The following is a 17,496-nucleotide window of genomic DNA, read 5'->3' as shown; positions in this document are numbered from 1 at the left end:
ACTAGCAGCTTCCAACAACGATCGCAGTTGAGGGACCATTCTCACAAGCACCAGGCTGTGAGTGGAGACGTGAGCAATTTCTTCGGCTCCCAGCACACTGCCTCACACATCAACGCGTCACACACAAAGCATCTCCAATGTGCCACTGAGGAATATCGATGTCCATAACTAGTAGCAACGCTCCTCTAATGCCTCCATTAGCTCCATTGCCAACCAATGTTTCTTGCAACATAACAGCATAGACCATCTATGCTCTCCATTGCTTCATAGGTGCTTGAAGCTGCAATGGGGATGTGAACGAAGCTCTAGCAATCGCTAAGCTCCATATAGTGCATGCAAGCTGAGTGTGGGCATGCATCGGCTCCTTCAACATAGGAGACTCTCAACACCCAGCTACTCCAGCACTCATGACTAGCTAAGGCGACTCTACAATCGGATGGCTCAGCCTTGCCTCATCGCCTTCGTCTCACCATGTGAACAATGTAGAGCTTCTCTCTTTGTTTTCTCTCACTAGTCTATCTCTCTACCTCACTCTTCCTTCTCTCTCTTGCTCTACTATTGACACATGGCATATAGCATTTAACTAAGGTTAGGTGCAGTTAACCCATGGTTCAAAAGTTTGGTCAGATTTTTTCCATGTGGCGGATAGACCATAACCTGGGTTAGTCCAAAATGACCTCAGGTTTGACTGTTGGTTCAGTTACAGTTACCGGTTTGGTTTTAATTACTGGGTTGGTTGAGTTACAATTTGGTCAAAGTTGTGCAACATGGCATAGTGCCACCTAGGCATAATAATCCCTTCATAAGCACAATGTGCTTCACCATATGCACCCACAATCCACATCATCAGTCATTTTTGAGCACCCTTGAGGTCATATTCTTCCGACAGGCTCTATCTTTCGATCCACGTGGAATTTGGAGACGCTCTAAAAACCAAAATCGCTCGCCAACTCACGCTCTATGTAGTTGTCACATTAGTTCTAACGTTTGGAATTTTTAGTTTGCAGTATTTGTAGAAACCTCTTCATCAGCACCACTCCTGATCAGATCACATCCTCTCTGAACCCAGCACAAACCTAATGAAGATAAAATCTATTTTGTTGCTTTTTTATATTGTTTGATGTGTAGACTATGGTTATAGGACTAGCTACCTTAGAGGAGATAATCCATAAAAGCCAATCTGAAGCCTTGCCCAAAAATTCCCGATTAGCTCTTGAACGGTGTCAATCCCTATGGAACCTATCATCAGCATTCATCTCACACATACCGACACATGTTCCATTCCTTGATAGAGGGCAGATTCACTCTTGTTGAGTCACTTGGCAGCCTGGCTTCTTGATTTAGGACAGTTGCACCTTTGCATGCACATGCCACATTGTAAAGTCACTAGTTGACTATTTTGGCATTTGGCTCACACCACTTCTATAAAGGGTACAGTACAGTTTCATTTGTTTTTATAAATGGAGATGTTAAGAAACTATCTAATGTGCTGTATGTTCCTCAAATGAAGAGAAATTTGCTATCAGTTGCTTCCATAACTGACCTTGATATAGGATTTGTTTTTTGGTGCACTATGGCAACACATCATGATGTCATATGTCTTGATCAGAGTAGCAAGCTTGATGATAACAACTATGGCAATTGGAAGTTCAAAATGCTAAACATTTTTTAGCTGAAGAACTTGTGGGACATGGTCATAGAAGATGAAAAGAGACCCAAGCCAACTTTAACAACTGCTCTTACACAGATTAGCAAACTAGAGCTCACAAATAAATAGAAAGAGTAAGATACCAAGGCTTGACAACATGTTACATATTCTCTTGTTGGAGAATCAATTGAAAAACAATCCAATGCTTCCAAATGAATCAGGTCCTGACTTCTTACTCGGATTGAGGGACCTTGGCGATTAGCTCACATTACTTAGACATGAGGTCAAACAAGAAGGACTAGTCCAACAGACATGCTCATGTAGGAGCAATTGAGACATGGTCTCAAAATAGATTCAAAGAATCATGACACTACCTTCACAGCAAGAGGAGGTGCAAGAGGGTCATATAGAGGAAAAGCCAAGAAATTTGGACGCTCTAGCAATCAAGGCAAAGGTTAGTACCAGGGCAGACAGTCTCCATCTTCATCGACTAAGAGTCATGGTCCTCCTGCTCAGAGGGGGACATGAAATCCTAGAGGTAGAGGTAACTCTAGAAGAGTAGGAAATCAAGGAAGTACTCCTAGGCTCAAGGGAAATTGCAAATATTGTGGCATCCCATGCCTTTGGGAACTAGAGTGCAGAAAGAAACAAAGGGAATTAGGCAATATTGGCCAGTCAAACAGGTTTCACAACCCTCATCGAGGAAACATCATCAATGGCAATCCACCCACTATGCCTATGATGAAAACTCTCATGACTATCAACACAAAGTTCTCATATCGCAGTCTACATCTCAGATTCAAAATGATGAGGAGACATGGTGGTTTGACTCTGGTGCAAGCAACCACATGACAATTGAGAAAGAATGGTTCTTTGATCTCTCTCCCAATCGGAATCCAAAAGAGAACGTCATGATGGGGGATGACATAGCCCACAAAATCGAAGGGATCGGCAGCATACCCTTGCATAGTAATGCAAGCACCACAAGGAGTATTGGAGATGCATTCTATGTCCCCATAATGGCACATAGTCTTCTCTGTATTGGACAAATGACTGAGAGTGATATGGAAGTCATCTTCAACAAGTATGGATGTATGGTGAGAGAGCTCAAGAGTCTAAAATCCATCATTGCTCCTACTATGTCAAGATTGAAAGAATGTTCAAGCTTTCTTCTGCCATTCCAATCTAGAGAGCCCTAGAAGCTCATCATCAGAATCAAGATGCCTATTTGAGTATATTGTGGCACAAGAGGTATGGTCACCTCAACTTCAGAAGCCTTGTAGCCCTCAAAAAGACAAACATGGTACAGGGGCTTCCATAGTTGTACTTTTAAAAAGATGTATGTGATGCTTGTTGCATGGGTAAGCAACACAAATAGCCCTTTCCAACATCATTCATTCAGATCTATGGGCTTTAGATACTATAACATCTCTTGGCAAGGCTTTGTACTTCATGACCTTCATCGAAGATTACTCAAAGAAGATGGATCTACTTCGTGAAATAAAAGTCTGATGCATTCAAAACTTTCAAAGACTTCAAAGCCTTGGTAGAAAAGTAGACTGGCAAGCACCTAAAGATTCTCCATTGTGACAATGGAGGTGAATACAAGTCCATAGAGTTTAATGCCTTTTGCAGACAACATGGCATCACATGTCAATTCACATGCAGGTATACTCCTCAGCAAAATGGGGCTGGTGAACAAAAGAACAGGGTGATTGCAGAGTCATCTTAATGCATGCTTAATGACAAGAATGTTCCGAGACAGTATTGGGCCGAGGCATATGACATAGCTATGTACTTGATGAACAGCAGGCCCATGGCTTCATTGCAAGATATAACACTAGAAGAGGCATTCATAGGACTAATCCCTCTATTGGTCACTTGAGAGTATTTGGCTCTCTTTCTTATGATCATGTTCTTGACCCACTTAGGACTAAACTTGATGTCAAATCAATCAAGTGTTTTTTTTTTCGGATATGTTGTAGAGTTGAAGGGATACCAACTCTATGATCTAGTCAAGTAGAATTGATTATATCCAGGGATGTTATCATTGATGAGGCTTCATCATACTTTGATAGTCTGACTACAGTTTCTACTCTGCCTCAGCCAATAGTGCTAGTGATAGATCAGATTTCTTTGCCTACAGAGTCAGACAGTATGTAATCAATAGTGACCACTTATAGTAAAGATTCTTGACATAATGATACAATAACTACCACGGTCATCACCGAGATCCTTGAAGGTTCCACTTCCAATCTCAAAAGATCTGCTCGTGATCAAAAAGACACCTGAGAGGTGGACCTATAAGAGCAACTATGCATTCATGGCCAATTGATAAAGTTTGATGAGCTGACCTCCTATAAAGATGCAGTGCAAGTTCTTGAGTGGCAGCATGCAATGGAGAGTACAATGCTCTTCTCAAGAACCACACTTGGACCTTGGCAGATCTTCCTGCAGAGAAGAAGCCCATAGGATGCAAATGGGTTTGCAAAGTCAAACTCAACTCATTTGATGAGGTTGACAAATACAAGGCAGCCAAGGGTTATGCCCAAGAGTATGGCATAGATTATGAGGAGACCTTTGCATCAGTTGCAAAGATGACTACCATCAGGATAACCATAGCCCTTTCAACTCACTTTGATTGGCCCATCCACCAGATGGATGTGAAGAATGCCTTCCTCAATGGTTTTCTAGATGAGGAAATCTAAATGATACAACCTCCAGGATATGATGTTACTGGGATGGAGCAAAATGCAAAAATCACTTTATGGTTTGAAACAGGCTGCTTATGCATGGAATGTAGAATTCATTGTCACTTTCTGACATCTAGTTTTCATCCGTCAAATTTAGATCCATCTCTTTACATCAGAAAGACTACAAAAGACATCCTCCTTGTAGTGCTCTATATTGATGACTTGATCATCACTAGCTCTAATGGACATCTCATCTCAGAAACAAAGAGTCAGCTCACCTTAGAGTTTGACATGAAGGATATGGGAGAACTCCATGATTTTCTTGGTATAGAATATGGAGAGATGACACAGGGATTACACTTTCTCAAGGAAAGTATAGTCAAAAGGTACTTAACTAGTTTCATCTGCATGACTACAAGCCACTCCCTACTCCTATGGAATGCAATATCAAGTTGTCACCAATTGACACTTCTCTAGCTTTAGATCCTCTATAGTATAGACAACTCATTGGTAGCTTGATCTATTTGTTGACTATCACTAGGCCAAACATATCTTATGCAGTTGGTATGCTCAACCAATCCATGCAAAATCCCAAGAAGACTCATCTCCTTGTAGCGATGAAGAGAGTACTAAAATACCTTCATGGTGCATGGGCTCATGGCCTACATTATGCCAGGTCATTCGAATTACACTTCCATGGATACACAGATGCTGATTGGGCAAGAAGTGTAAATGATAGAAGATCCATTAGTCCTCTGCACCTTTGTCATGGCAAAGCAAGAAGCAACCAACAATGGCATTGTCTCCACTGAAGCAGAGTATAGAGGATCCACCAATGCAACATGTGAAGCAATTTGGTTCAGAAGGTTTCTTTCAGAGATGGAGATACTTTCTGGGGACCCTACTATGCTCTATTCAAATAATATGAGCAACATTAAATTGGCAAAGAACCCACTGTTTCATGCAAAAACAAAACACATTGGAGTGCATTATCACTTCATTTGTGAGAAAGTTCTTAGTGAAGAAATCGGCTTAGCCACTTTCCTTTGATAAGTTTGCACACTTTTGACATCAGCTTCTTGGTCTTCGCCAATTACAACTTAAGAGGGGGAAGTGAATGCTAAGTTGTACACTTTGTACATACTTTGTCTGCTGCGCTCTTTTTGCACTCTTATGCATCTCCTTGATCTTTATTTTTGTTGCCGTTATGCAACATTTAGAAAATCCAAAAATTATGTTTTGTAAAGCACCCTCTTCTTATGCAGTGCAATTTAAGAGGGGGTGTTGAGAATGAATTGCACCATAAGGGTTATGGTACAAACCCTAGCCCTAACCCTAAGGGCTCCATGTATATATTCCTATTTTCCTTAGAACATAGTTAGTGCATGGTTAGCCTATCTTGTGCACTCCTCTCTCTCTGTCTCTATCTCCCTCTCATCTTTGTTTTATGAGCCATGGCTTGTAACAGAAGCAGATAGAGGCTGCAAGATAGGAAAGCTGAAAAATGGGTCAAGGCACAAGGAACAGATTGTGGGTCGAGGAAAGCATTGGCACAGTATTGATACGATAATGGAAGATACTTTTGCAACATCTGTGAAGGGAGAAACAATGAGAAGAAATAATACTCCTTGCAGAGCAGTAGCAATAGCAGGAAAAAGTTGCAGATGCACGCATTCGATCATTACCATTGAAGCAAAGAACACGAGCTATGGTGTCACGATTGGTGGTAGCATTCGAGGTAGCAACATCAGTCCATTCATGTGATTACGAGTCTCGAGTCTTCACAAGCTTTAGCCTACACCCTAAAGTTCATAGAGTAATAACCCTACCAACACCTCGGGAGATGTACGCCCAAGAGGCAATGCTCTCTAACTTGGGAAATGGCCTATAGAAAGTGAAAGGTGTGCACAGCTTAGATCAAGTAGCTATAAAGAGGGCGACATTAGCTATGTTGGTGTCTCCTGAAACAAAGAAGAAATGGTTTGGATGCACAATGTCGAAGATGTTGTCAATCAGAAGGACCAACATGGCTCTAATGGTTGAACGTAGAGCATAAGCAATGCACGATCATCCCGATCCGAGAAGTTTGTGGGCTTCAACACAGAATGCAAGAAAAGGAGAGACAGCCTAAGTGCAGAAGCCATTTGCAATAGTGACGATGTTTTGGCATGAAAATACGAGAGTTTCTCCTAATAGAAAGGACATGTGTAAAAAGTGGACGGGATGCAAGGTGTTTGAGGAGAATATCATACACATGCTAGGTACAATGCAGGTCAGTGGTGGTGCCTAAACCAACCCGGTGGTTGTTTGTGATTGAGCTTTGGGATAGTTTACTTGTTTCATTTCTTAAACTTGGCTTGGACTAAATGTGATTGTCCTAAACTAGCCTAGTGGTTGGAACATCATGCAGTCATCATGCAGTCATATGCTGGTTCATATCAATCACCAGTTATGTGATTGTTTTGAACCATCATGGTTGAATAGCCCATTAGTTGTTGTCTAGCCCGGTGGCATGGCTGAGCAAAAATTAACAGCAATATATTTTACCAATAGAATAGCAATATATTGATATTTTACTAAACCAGCCTAGTGGTTGGAACATCATGCAATTGTGGCTGCTTCAACTCAATCACTAGTTATGTGATTGTCTTGAACTAGCATGGTTGAACAGACATTAGTTAGTGACCAGCTCGGTGGTTGAAATTATTGTGTTTCTTAGTACTTAAATTTGTTAAATTTAATTTCCTGCTATTCGGGTCATATACCACTATTTCTAGACCGAGATGTCTTGGACTTAATGTGATTGTCCTAAACCAGCTCGGTGCTGGTTCAAGACAAACAGTAAGTAGTTAGTGACAAATTGTGATTGAAATTGTGAAATTCAGAAATGAAAAGCAATATACTTGTTATTGTCTAATAAGTGAAGTTGAGACCATTAGGCTAAACCAGCCTGATGGTTGAAATTGTGACAATGTCCTAAACCATCCCGGTGGTTGAAATTATGACTGTCCTAAATGTGTCCTAAATGAGGTCAGTGGTTGACTGTCCTAAGCGTATCCCAAACTAGCCAAGTGATTGAAATTGTGACTGTCCTAGCTGCCCGGTAGTTGAAATTATGATTGTCCTGAACCAGTGCGGTGGTCAAAAATTGTTTTGCTTCATTATATACTTTAATTAGATTGTGTTTTATCTTGTTTTAGTAGTGCAAAAAGGGGGACTCACTGCCATTTAAAAGAGGGCTCATTGTTTTGTTGTTCCCGCATGCTGGGTTGGCAAATAGAGTTGTATCTCAAGTTTATGGATCAGAATCTTGACATTTCAATTGGGCAGAGGAGCTTTGAGCATTATAAGCCTTGGTATGTCAGCAAACTCAAAGACATGAATGTTTGTTGTTGCAAAAAACACATAGAATTTGAGCTGGCCCGTCAATGAATGACTTGAGATATGGTCATGTTGGAGCATTACTCCATGGGGATCGATGCCCATGCCTCCCCGATGAATGCACAGTTTTTAGGCCACCTAGATCCTCATCATGTGTTGCAAGGGAGAGCAGGTTTTGTAGCCTGAGTTCTCTATGGGAGCCAGTGGTTTGTCCAAAGGGAGACAGTGAGTGCACCACATTGAATGCATTCATGGCACATGCAAGCATTGTAGTTTGAAGCTAAAGAAGAAGACATTTCATGTATATCCAAATGAAATGAGGGAAGAAAACTATGTTGCTCTAAAATGGAAGAGATATGAAAATGTCAATGTTGAAGGATTCGATAAAAAGAGATGGCTACTTTCATATAAGAGCACTTAGCTAAGGGAGCTTATAGGTCATGCGGTTCAATCCATCCCAAAATATGTGCATAATTTGATGGTCAATTGGCAGGATAAGCAGTTCAGGACATGCCTTGCCAATTTTCCCCATGATACTATTGTCTTTGTCATAGATTTTGTTAAAAATTATTCATTTCAAGAACAAGATGAGATAGAAAGTGCTCACTGGCACGATAAGAAGATAATAATTCTTGTGCATATCACATACAATCATTTGCTTGATTCTTCTATGCTTGATGCCAATCTGCTTGCTGACTCACAGGAGTCTAGGTCAGTGCAATGCACATACCATTTCTAAATTTTAGACGATAGCGAACATGGCACCTTATTTGTGCAGCATGCTTTTCTACTGCATTGAGAATGGCTGAAAAAGAAAAATCCCCATGCAAAAAATATAAAACAACATTGGGTGTGGTTAAATGGTGCTGCCTCTTAATTTAAATCAGCTCGTGGATTCTACTTTGTCTCAAGGTTCAAATCCTTGACCGCGGTCTAGAGATGATGTGGAATTTCTTTGGGTCTAGCCATGGCAAGGGTGAACATGGGATGCGGTGCTATTATTAAGCAAGCTCTATTTAAACACCAATTAACATGCCCTCAAGAAAAACTTAATGGTGCCCATGATGCTATAACATGGCTTACAGCCAGGTGTCCATTCAACATATAGAGTGTAGTATGTAGAGTGTTCCATGAAGTGAAAGTGGATGAAGTGCAAAGGAGAATCCGACACAATTAGAGAAAATTAAAGGAGTTCGTGGGCTTTTTAAACAACCAACTGATTAAAACAAGAAAATGTTCTTGTTTCTATAGTGCATGCATCATAGGGGATCATGATAATTGTGAGAACATTGCAACTATGAAGACATGGGAGCGAGTTCAAGTTTTAAATCTCTATTCAGATGGAGTGACAAACAATGGAGAGACAAAGGATCACCACACTTTGGGGAGATTTTGATGACCTACTGACTGTCTAGAAAACGGGGATAACTTTGCATTTATCCACTGCCTCTGGGGAGAATGAGGAAGATGGCCCTTACTTTCTCTTGTAGTGCACAAAACCTAAGCACAAGGTTGAGAAACCATTTAAGGATAATTGGGGAACAACCTATGAGAAGTGGGATGTAGTAGTCAAAGCTTTTTGGTACAAAAAATCATCGAAGAGAGGCCACAATTACAAACTGCTACATAAGAGTCCATAAACATTTGTGTACTCTCATCTAGTAAGAGTTATTAAGTTACATTTGCAACCTATGCCACAACGAAAGAAGGGCAAGAGTGTCTTAAAATTGGATTTAGCTGTTTCCAAGACTTCCACTCTAGTTTGGAAATCTCTTAGGACGATGGATAACTTTTCAAAATTGTTGAAAGCCACGGCAAGCTCATGCACAACCCTATTGTAATGTTGTTGCAGGGTCTTGTAGCTTACTCTTTGAACTTCCAACAATGTTTCAAAAAAATCCCCCTCACCATGGCTTCTACAACTTGCTCCATCATGGTTGTGGTCTCAGCATCCTTCCTGACGTAGAGAGCTACCTCATTGTGTTGTCCACCTCGGCTGCTCTTTGCCCCATTCTTCCTAGCCTTGAAGCTCTCTCGCATTCCTGCATCACCTTTCTAGTTTTTGCATTCTCCCTTTTCAACTCCTCCATTTGGTCTTTTTCAATGATCAATGTGTTTTGCATGTTGCAGAGCCGTTTCATGTAAAGACCCTCCTTTTCGGCTCTCTGATCTTCAAGCTTCTTTTGCATCATTGCTAGCTCCTTGTTTGCGTTGTCCTCATCACTTCTCACTTCTTTAAGCCTATCTCAGAGCTCCTTGATGCACTTCTCTACTTCTTCTCTTCTATGCCTTTCCATGTCGACCATTTTTGCAGTGGCCTTAACTTGCTCTTGTGCCTATAAGGCCCTCGGTTGTGCCTCCTCTACCTTGGCTTTTGCACCCTCCTTGTTGATAATTTTCTCAAGTTGCATTGCCTTTGCTGCATCGATGGCTTTGTCTTTAGAAAAGTCACCTTTTGAGATATCTTCTTATCGTATTGCTTGAAAATCCCTTTGAGGGTAGATGCCATCAGGTGCATTGCAACTCCAGTGGACTAAGATGACAATTGGTATTTGCCATCTATGTAATTCTTCAGGTTGGTTGTCACGCTCTTGGAGATCACCCTTGAGAAAGATACATCATGTCCTTTCAGTTGCTTGAACTTGCCAAAACTTCACGGTTCCTCTTGTATCAGGAAAAAAGTGATTGGTCTTCTTCAACACATCTTGGAGGTCTGTTGGCAAGCTACAAAGCTTGATTGCACCATCTTTACTAATCTGAGCATTGGGGTATACATATAGAATATCATGTCACTTCCACTGCTTCTCAAAGAAGTGTACTTGCAAATTGCCTCCAAGAAATCCTAGCACATTTTCAATCACGCTTTCAGTGATGGTAATCTTCTTACCTTGACAGACTAGTTGCCCCTCCTTCACGTTCACCTCCTAACCAACCTGGTGAAGTTTTTGAGAGCATCCAAATTGGGCTTTTGAAGATCGAGAGAGGAGCTCCCATATGTCATGATTTCAAGATTAGGGGAGGAGAGGCTCTTGCACTGTGCTATAGAGGGGGAGGAAAGATTGTGTAAGGAGCTCTCGAACTGGTGCAAGGTCCATTACAAGAGGGGATAGAAGTTACAAGAAGAGTGAAAGGGAAATAAAAATGGTCAAGAGGGATAGAAGATGAAATAGTGAAGGAAATGGAATAGTGGAGGCTTGAGTTTGTAGTCCGAGTGCAAGGGAGAAAGAAATGGTCGAGAGGAATAGAAGACAAAATAGTGGAGGCTTAAGTTTGTAGCCCGACTACATTGTGGAGGTGAGAGGCACCATTGTGGTTGGCACCAATTTTGACTAATTCAAGGCAGCAGTACTACCTTGCATGGTAATGAGTGATTAGCGGTGGTGGCATCTAAGATTCCTAGCCATGTCTGTGGTGGCAGCTAAGATTCCACCGAGTTGGCAATTAATTATGAGCGACCGCACCGACTTGCAATTACACCTTCTAGTTACCACCATCGAGCTTGCATGCATGATTTCTATGAGTGCAATAAATTACTAGTCTCATTGATCTTGCATGCTCAAGAGAGTAGTAGAGTGCATGGTAATGAGTTATTAGAGGTGATTAGGCTTCATGATCTACTTTTGTGGTAATTATTGCCCGGTGGTGGTGTCTCTCATTAGCCACGTTTGTGGCCACTGGGTTGGTAGTTAATTAGTAGCCACTGCAATGGTTCGCATGCCAGTTACCACCACCAGTGGGCTTGCATGCATGATCACTACGAGTGTAGTAAATTACGAGTCACCAAGCTTGCATGCTCAATAGAGTACTAGAGAACATGGTAATGAGTGATTAGATCTGATTAGAATTCATGATTTACTTTTATGGTAATTATTGTCTAGTGGTGGTGGCTCTCATCTGCCATGTTTGTCATGGCTAAGATTCCACCAGCCACCACAATGGCCCGTTACTCACCTACCAGTCACACCACCAGGCTTAAGCATGCATGATCACTATGAGTGCAGTAAATTACTAGTCACCAGGCTTGCATGCTCAATAGAGTTCGAGTGCATGGTAATGAGTGATTAGAGGTGATTAGGCTTCATGATTTACTTTTGTGGGAGTTACTACTCATTGGTGGTGGCTCTCATTAGCCACATCTATCATGGTAAGATTACATAGGGTTGGTAGAGTTAATTACCAACCCCACCATAGTAGCCTACTCACCCACACCACTAGAGGTGATTAGCCTCCATGATTTACTTTTGTTGGAATTACTACCTGGTGGTGGTGGCTCTCATCAGCCACATCTGTCATGGTGGCTAAGACTTCACTAGGCTGGATATTAATTACTAGCCACTGCAATGGCTTGCTCACCCAGCACCGGGTGTCTGATTCATTATTACCAACCCATCTAGGGTGGTGCCTAAGATTCCACTGCGGTGTCCTATAATTAATATCCGGGCTCTAGCCACCACGATGGCTCGAACTTTATAATAGAGTGCATGGTAATGAGTGGTTAGAGGTGATTAGGCTTCATGATTTACTTTTGTGATAATTACTACTCAGTGGTGGTGGCTCTCATCAACCATGTCTATTATGGCTAAGATTCCACGGGGCTGGTAGTTAATTACTAGCCACTGGAGTGGCATGTTCACCCACATCTGCTTCAGTATGTTTAGGGTGGCATCTAAGATTCCACCGTGGTGGCCTGTAATGAATATGGATGGAACCTCGGGCTCTAGCCACCACAGTGGCTCAAACTTTATAATATATAAGATCTGTGGTCTTTGGCATTTTACTACGTTGCTCTCATCCACCATTGCTCTACTACTTTGCTCTACATGCTCTACTTCTTTGCTCCACACCCTCCTCTAGGTCTTTTTTGCCCCTGCTCTACTTTGCTCCACTCTCCCTCCTCCAACTCACGTCACTCATCTACTCCCTTGCTCATTTGCTACTCACCCACTCATTTTCACCATGCCTACTACCAAGCCCCCTCGATGCACTGTGATCCCAATGTAATTTGCCTTCTCATATAAGGTGATTGCGTTGCACTCATCTAGAGTAGAAATGCTGGCACTAGTGGAACCCTTCATTCATATAGTCGATTCCCCCCATATATGCATGTAAACCTTAGATGACATGCTCCTCTTTGGCCTCCTTATGGTTGTGTTGTATGGATTTCCCCTAGACGTTGACGAAGGCCTCATTATTTTCATAGCAGAGCACTCTTGACTTGTTGGGGGGCTATAATCTGAGTCCTGGCAATGTGCATGGTCTTGACCTCTCCATCGTCTCCTCCTTTGGCTCCCTAAAATTTTTTAATGCAACAAGTGTTGAGATATCGAGCTCCACTCACGATATGCCAGGATGACCATTGTGTATTGCTCGAGGGGGAGTGTTGAGATATTGAGCTCCACTCGCGATATGCCAGGATGACCGTTGTGTATTTATGTCACCGACTTGTTAGCTGGAAATGCGGTTGGTACACCGCCCACGAATAATAGTTGGATGACATCTATCCTTATCTACTCTAGTTTGTGGCTCAGTTAGTATGCCACCTTAGTTAGTTGAATTTGGTTTGAGACCCACATATAGGGTTCTTCTATTTTCTTTGTACTTGAGTTCTTTTGGCTTTCACAACTAAGAAGAGGAAAACTGTTTTCAGCCTCCACCTTTGTGTGTATTCCCCCATTGTGCATGTGAGAAAGCCGCAAGTGAGACTCCTTCCCTCTCTCCCACTATCTTCACATGGTATCAGAGCCTTGTTCATGGTAAGGAGCTCAAGAAAGCAAACCAAGTTCGCGGTGTCCTGGTAAGAGGACCAGTGTTGCTTTCCTATTTCGAGTTTGGGAGCAAATCTCTGTAGGTAGCACAGCCAGAAGTGTAAGAGTGCATTGTCTCAGATTGAGACGCCCTTCGCGGTGTGGCGAGAGCACAGTATATGCTACGGGAAGGGGCGAAGCCCTCTGTGACTTTATTTTTTTTGATTTGAGGCCATCTCGGGGCCCGTTTGAAGGCGGAAGTTCTTCGCAGGCACTCAAAAAAAGGCCCTGTTTTGGCTGTGCGACCACTGCTCGGCTAGTCGGTGAAAAGTTACCGCAGAAATTGCATCGTATGCCTGTGTGCAGAGATATTGGGAGTTGCAGATTCATGCTTGTTGCCTGTTGATGCAAAATCGTCACTAGGAAGTGACTGTGTGGTGAAATACCACTTTCGTCAGTTTTGCAGATCTGCCCGTGTGAGGCAAAAGTTGTGTTTTTTGCAGTGACAGAATATTTTGCGGTGTTCTGAAATGGCATCTGATTCTCTTTCACAGATTGTCACTGAAAAGCTTGACAAGAACAACTTCCAGGCATGGAAGTTTAGAATGACGAATTTCCTTATGGGAAAAGGCTATTGGGAGTTCATTACAGGAAATGAAGAAGAACCTATTCTTCCTAATGTTCCCAATCAACAGGAAATGCAGGCATTTAAAGGATGGCATGAGAGAGCCAGGAAAGTTATGTACTAGCTGTCTATCAGTATTTCGGACTCCATGATTGTGCATATTCAGGATGCAAGTACGCCAAAGGAGGCATGGGATACTTTGGCAAAAATGTACAGCACAAATACGCAAGCCAAGAAAATGCAGCTCAAGCAGGAGCTGCACAATGTGCAGAGAGAAAATATGAGCATCAATGACTACCACATGAAGGTGAAGAAAATTGCGGATGCACTTGCTTCCATTGGGTCGCCAGTGGATGATGACAATTTAGTTTCTGTGACCTTGAATGGTCTAGGAAAGGATTATGCATAGTTCCGGACATCCATTGCCGTCTGTGAAAAATTTCCTGATTTTGAGGAGTTGATTGCTTTTCTAATTTCTGAAGAGCAGAGAAATGGTGGTGCATCTTCTTCAGCAGAAACTTCAAAAGAAACTGTCTTCTACTCAAATGCTAGCAGAGGTAGAGACAGAGGTAGAGGAGGCCGATCTGCAGGCCGTGGTAGAAATCAGAATATGCAGCAAATGCAAGAAAACCAGTCCTATGCAGGAGGACGTGGTAACTCTAGAGGCAGGGGGAGCCAAAGAGGTCGTGGTGGATGGCAGAGAGGCCAAAATGCAAATAGCAGTGTTGAATGCTATTACTGTGGTAAAATGGGGCATATGGCTAAAGACTGCTACAAAAAGCAGAATGACATTATGAATGGAAAATTGTAGCAAGGCAATTATGCATCCTCTAGTAGACAGGGTGATGACAGAAATGAGCATTTGTTTATGGTGCAGCATATGACAAATTCTGTGACAAGTGCAGAAGAAAGCAATGATGTGTGGTATGTTGACTCAGGTGCGTCAAACCACATGACAGGTCATGCTGAATGGATGCAGGATGCAAGGAAAATGGAAAAACCAGGATTTGTGGAGATTGGTGATGATACTGCACATCCTATTGTGCAGATTGGCAAAATTCCTTTGTCTATGCAGGATGGGAAAAAGAATTACTTGTCTGATGTATTTCATGTCCCGAACATCACCAAGAACCTGGTTTCTATTGGTCAGATGGTTGAGCAGGGCTTGCAGGTCAGATTTAATCCTCATGGATGCTTTGTTGAGGATATGAAAAATAATGGTCGCTTGATAGCAAAAGGAAAGAAGAAGGGCAGGATGTTTACGTTGGATGCGGACATGCCTGAATTGAGTGCAGCAATGTTTGCACATGGGACCGGTGTAGTTGCCGATATTGATATTTGGCACAAACGCATTGGTCATGTTAATATACAGTGACTTAAATCAATGCAAGCCCAAAATATTGTTGCAGGATTGCCTAAATTCAAGGTTGCAGAAATGCACAAGGTTTGTGAAGCTTGTCAATTTGGGAAATAGGCAAGGAAACCTTTTCCTAGGCATGTTCAAGAGAGTAAAAAGCCATTGGAATTAATCCACTCTGATGTGTGGACTACTAAAGCTACATCTATTGGTGGCTGTCACTATTTTGTCACATTTATTGATGACTTTAGGAGAAAACTTTGGGTGTATTTTATGAAAAAGAAAAGTGAAGTGTTTGGGCACTTCAAAGCTTTCAAAGCTATGGTTGAAAAAGCAACAGGCCTACAAATAAAATGCCTAAGGTCAGATGGAGGGGGAGAGTACCTCTCAAATGAGTTTGCAAGGTTCTTGAAGGAGCATGGTATAAAGCAGCAATATTCATGCAGTCATACCCCACAACAAAATGTAATTGCAGAAAGGAAAAACAGGCATATTGGAGAGGTATCTCGGGCTATGCTAAATGAAAAAGATCTACCAGATTATTATTGGGCTGAAGCAGTTGCTACAGCACTTTATATAATGAACAGGACTCCCACTGCAGCAATACATGGCATGACGCCAGAGGAGATGTATACTGGTAGGAAACCAGATATTTCTCATTTGAAAATTTTTGGTTGCATTGCCTATGTCCATGTGCCAGATGAGTTGAGGTCCAAGTTGGATGCAAAAGCTGAGATGTGCATCTTTATTGGTTATTCTCTGCAGCAGAAAGGGTATAGATGCTATAACCCTTCTACTCGTAAGTTTACAGTGAGCAGAGATGTTGTTTTTGATGAGATGAGCAACTAGTATAAACCAGTAAATGTGATGATTGATGTAGATGCACAAAATGGTAATGCTGCACAGAATTCACAGCAGCAATCACAAAATATTAGTGGACCTATAGTGTCGTCTAGCAGTGGTTCACATACTTCGCCATCGATAGGCAGATTGAGATCAGGAGAATCTCCTCAAAGCAATGCAGAGAGTGGTATGCAGGTATCACAAAAAGGAAAAGAGAAGGTAGATCAGCCCATGTTTGATGTGAATGCAGGTCACTCTTGTGTGGATGGTGAATCCAGTGGCTCAGAACAGAGCATTGATGATGAGTTGGGTATTCCTTCTGTTGTTACACCTGGAGTAAGGAAGACCAGGGATGTTTTGAGAGCACCTGGAAGTGAGCCTATTTTGCGCAGGTCTACCAAGGTTAGGTATCTTGTGGATAGGCTGAAATATGATGGATTTATAGCCATTCACTATGCCTATATGGTCAAAGTGATACAGGAACGAGAACCCACTTCTTTTGAGCAAGCCATGGGAAATGAAAAATGGGAGAAAGCCATGGATGAAGAAATGGATGCCTTGGATGCAAATGCTACATGGGAATTGGTGCCTTTGCCTAAAGACAAGAATGCAATTGGCTGTAAGTGGGTTTATAAGATCAAGCACAATGCAGATGGTTGTGTGACTAGATACAAGGCAAGATTAGTTGTCAAGGGGTATGCACAGACATATGGCATTGATTATGAAGAAACTTTCAGCCTGGTTGCAAGGATGGCAACCGTAAGAGCAACCATTGCTATGGCCGCATCAAAGGGATGGTCTTTACATCAGATGGATGTAAAGAATACCTTCTTGCAAATCACCTTTGCAAGAAGAGGTCTTTATGGAGCAGCCAGCAGGTTATGTTCATGCTATTCATCCTGAGTTTGTTTGTAGGTTAAAGAAAGCCTTGTATGGCTTGAAGCAAGCACCTAGAGCATGGTCTGACAAGATAGGACAGTATCTTGTCACTATTGGCTTTCAGATTTCCAAGGCAGATTTCTCACTCTATGTGAGAAAAACAGAGAAAGGGATTATGCTGCTTGTCATTTATGTTGATGATTTGATCATCACAGGTGATAGTGATGAAGATATCCTTCATGTGAAAATGCTATTGAGGCAGAAGTTTGAGATGAAGGATTTGGGAGAGCTGCGTTATTTCTTGGGCATTGAGGTGATTAGATCAC

Source organism: Dipteris shenzhenensis, chromosome 10, assembly GCF_047967505.1.
Source record: "Dipteris shenzhenensis isolate YYH24624 ecotype China chromosome 10, Dip_SZ_1.0, whole genome shotgun sequence".
In the NCBI taxonomy this organism is placed as follows: Eukaryota; Viridiplantae; Streptophyta; class Polypodiopsida; order Gleicheniales; family Dipteridaceae; genus Dipteris; species Dipteris shenzhenensis.
The sequence above is the reverse complement of the archived record's forward strand: the minus strand, read 5'-3'. Positions refer to the sequence as shown.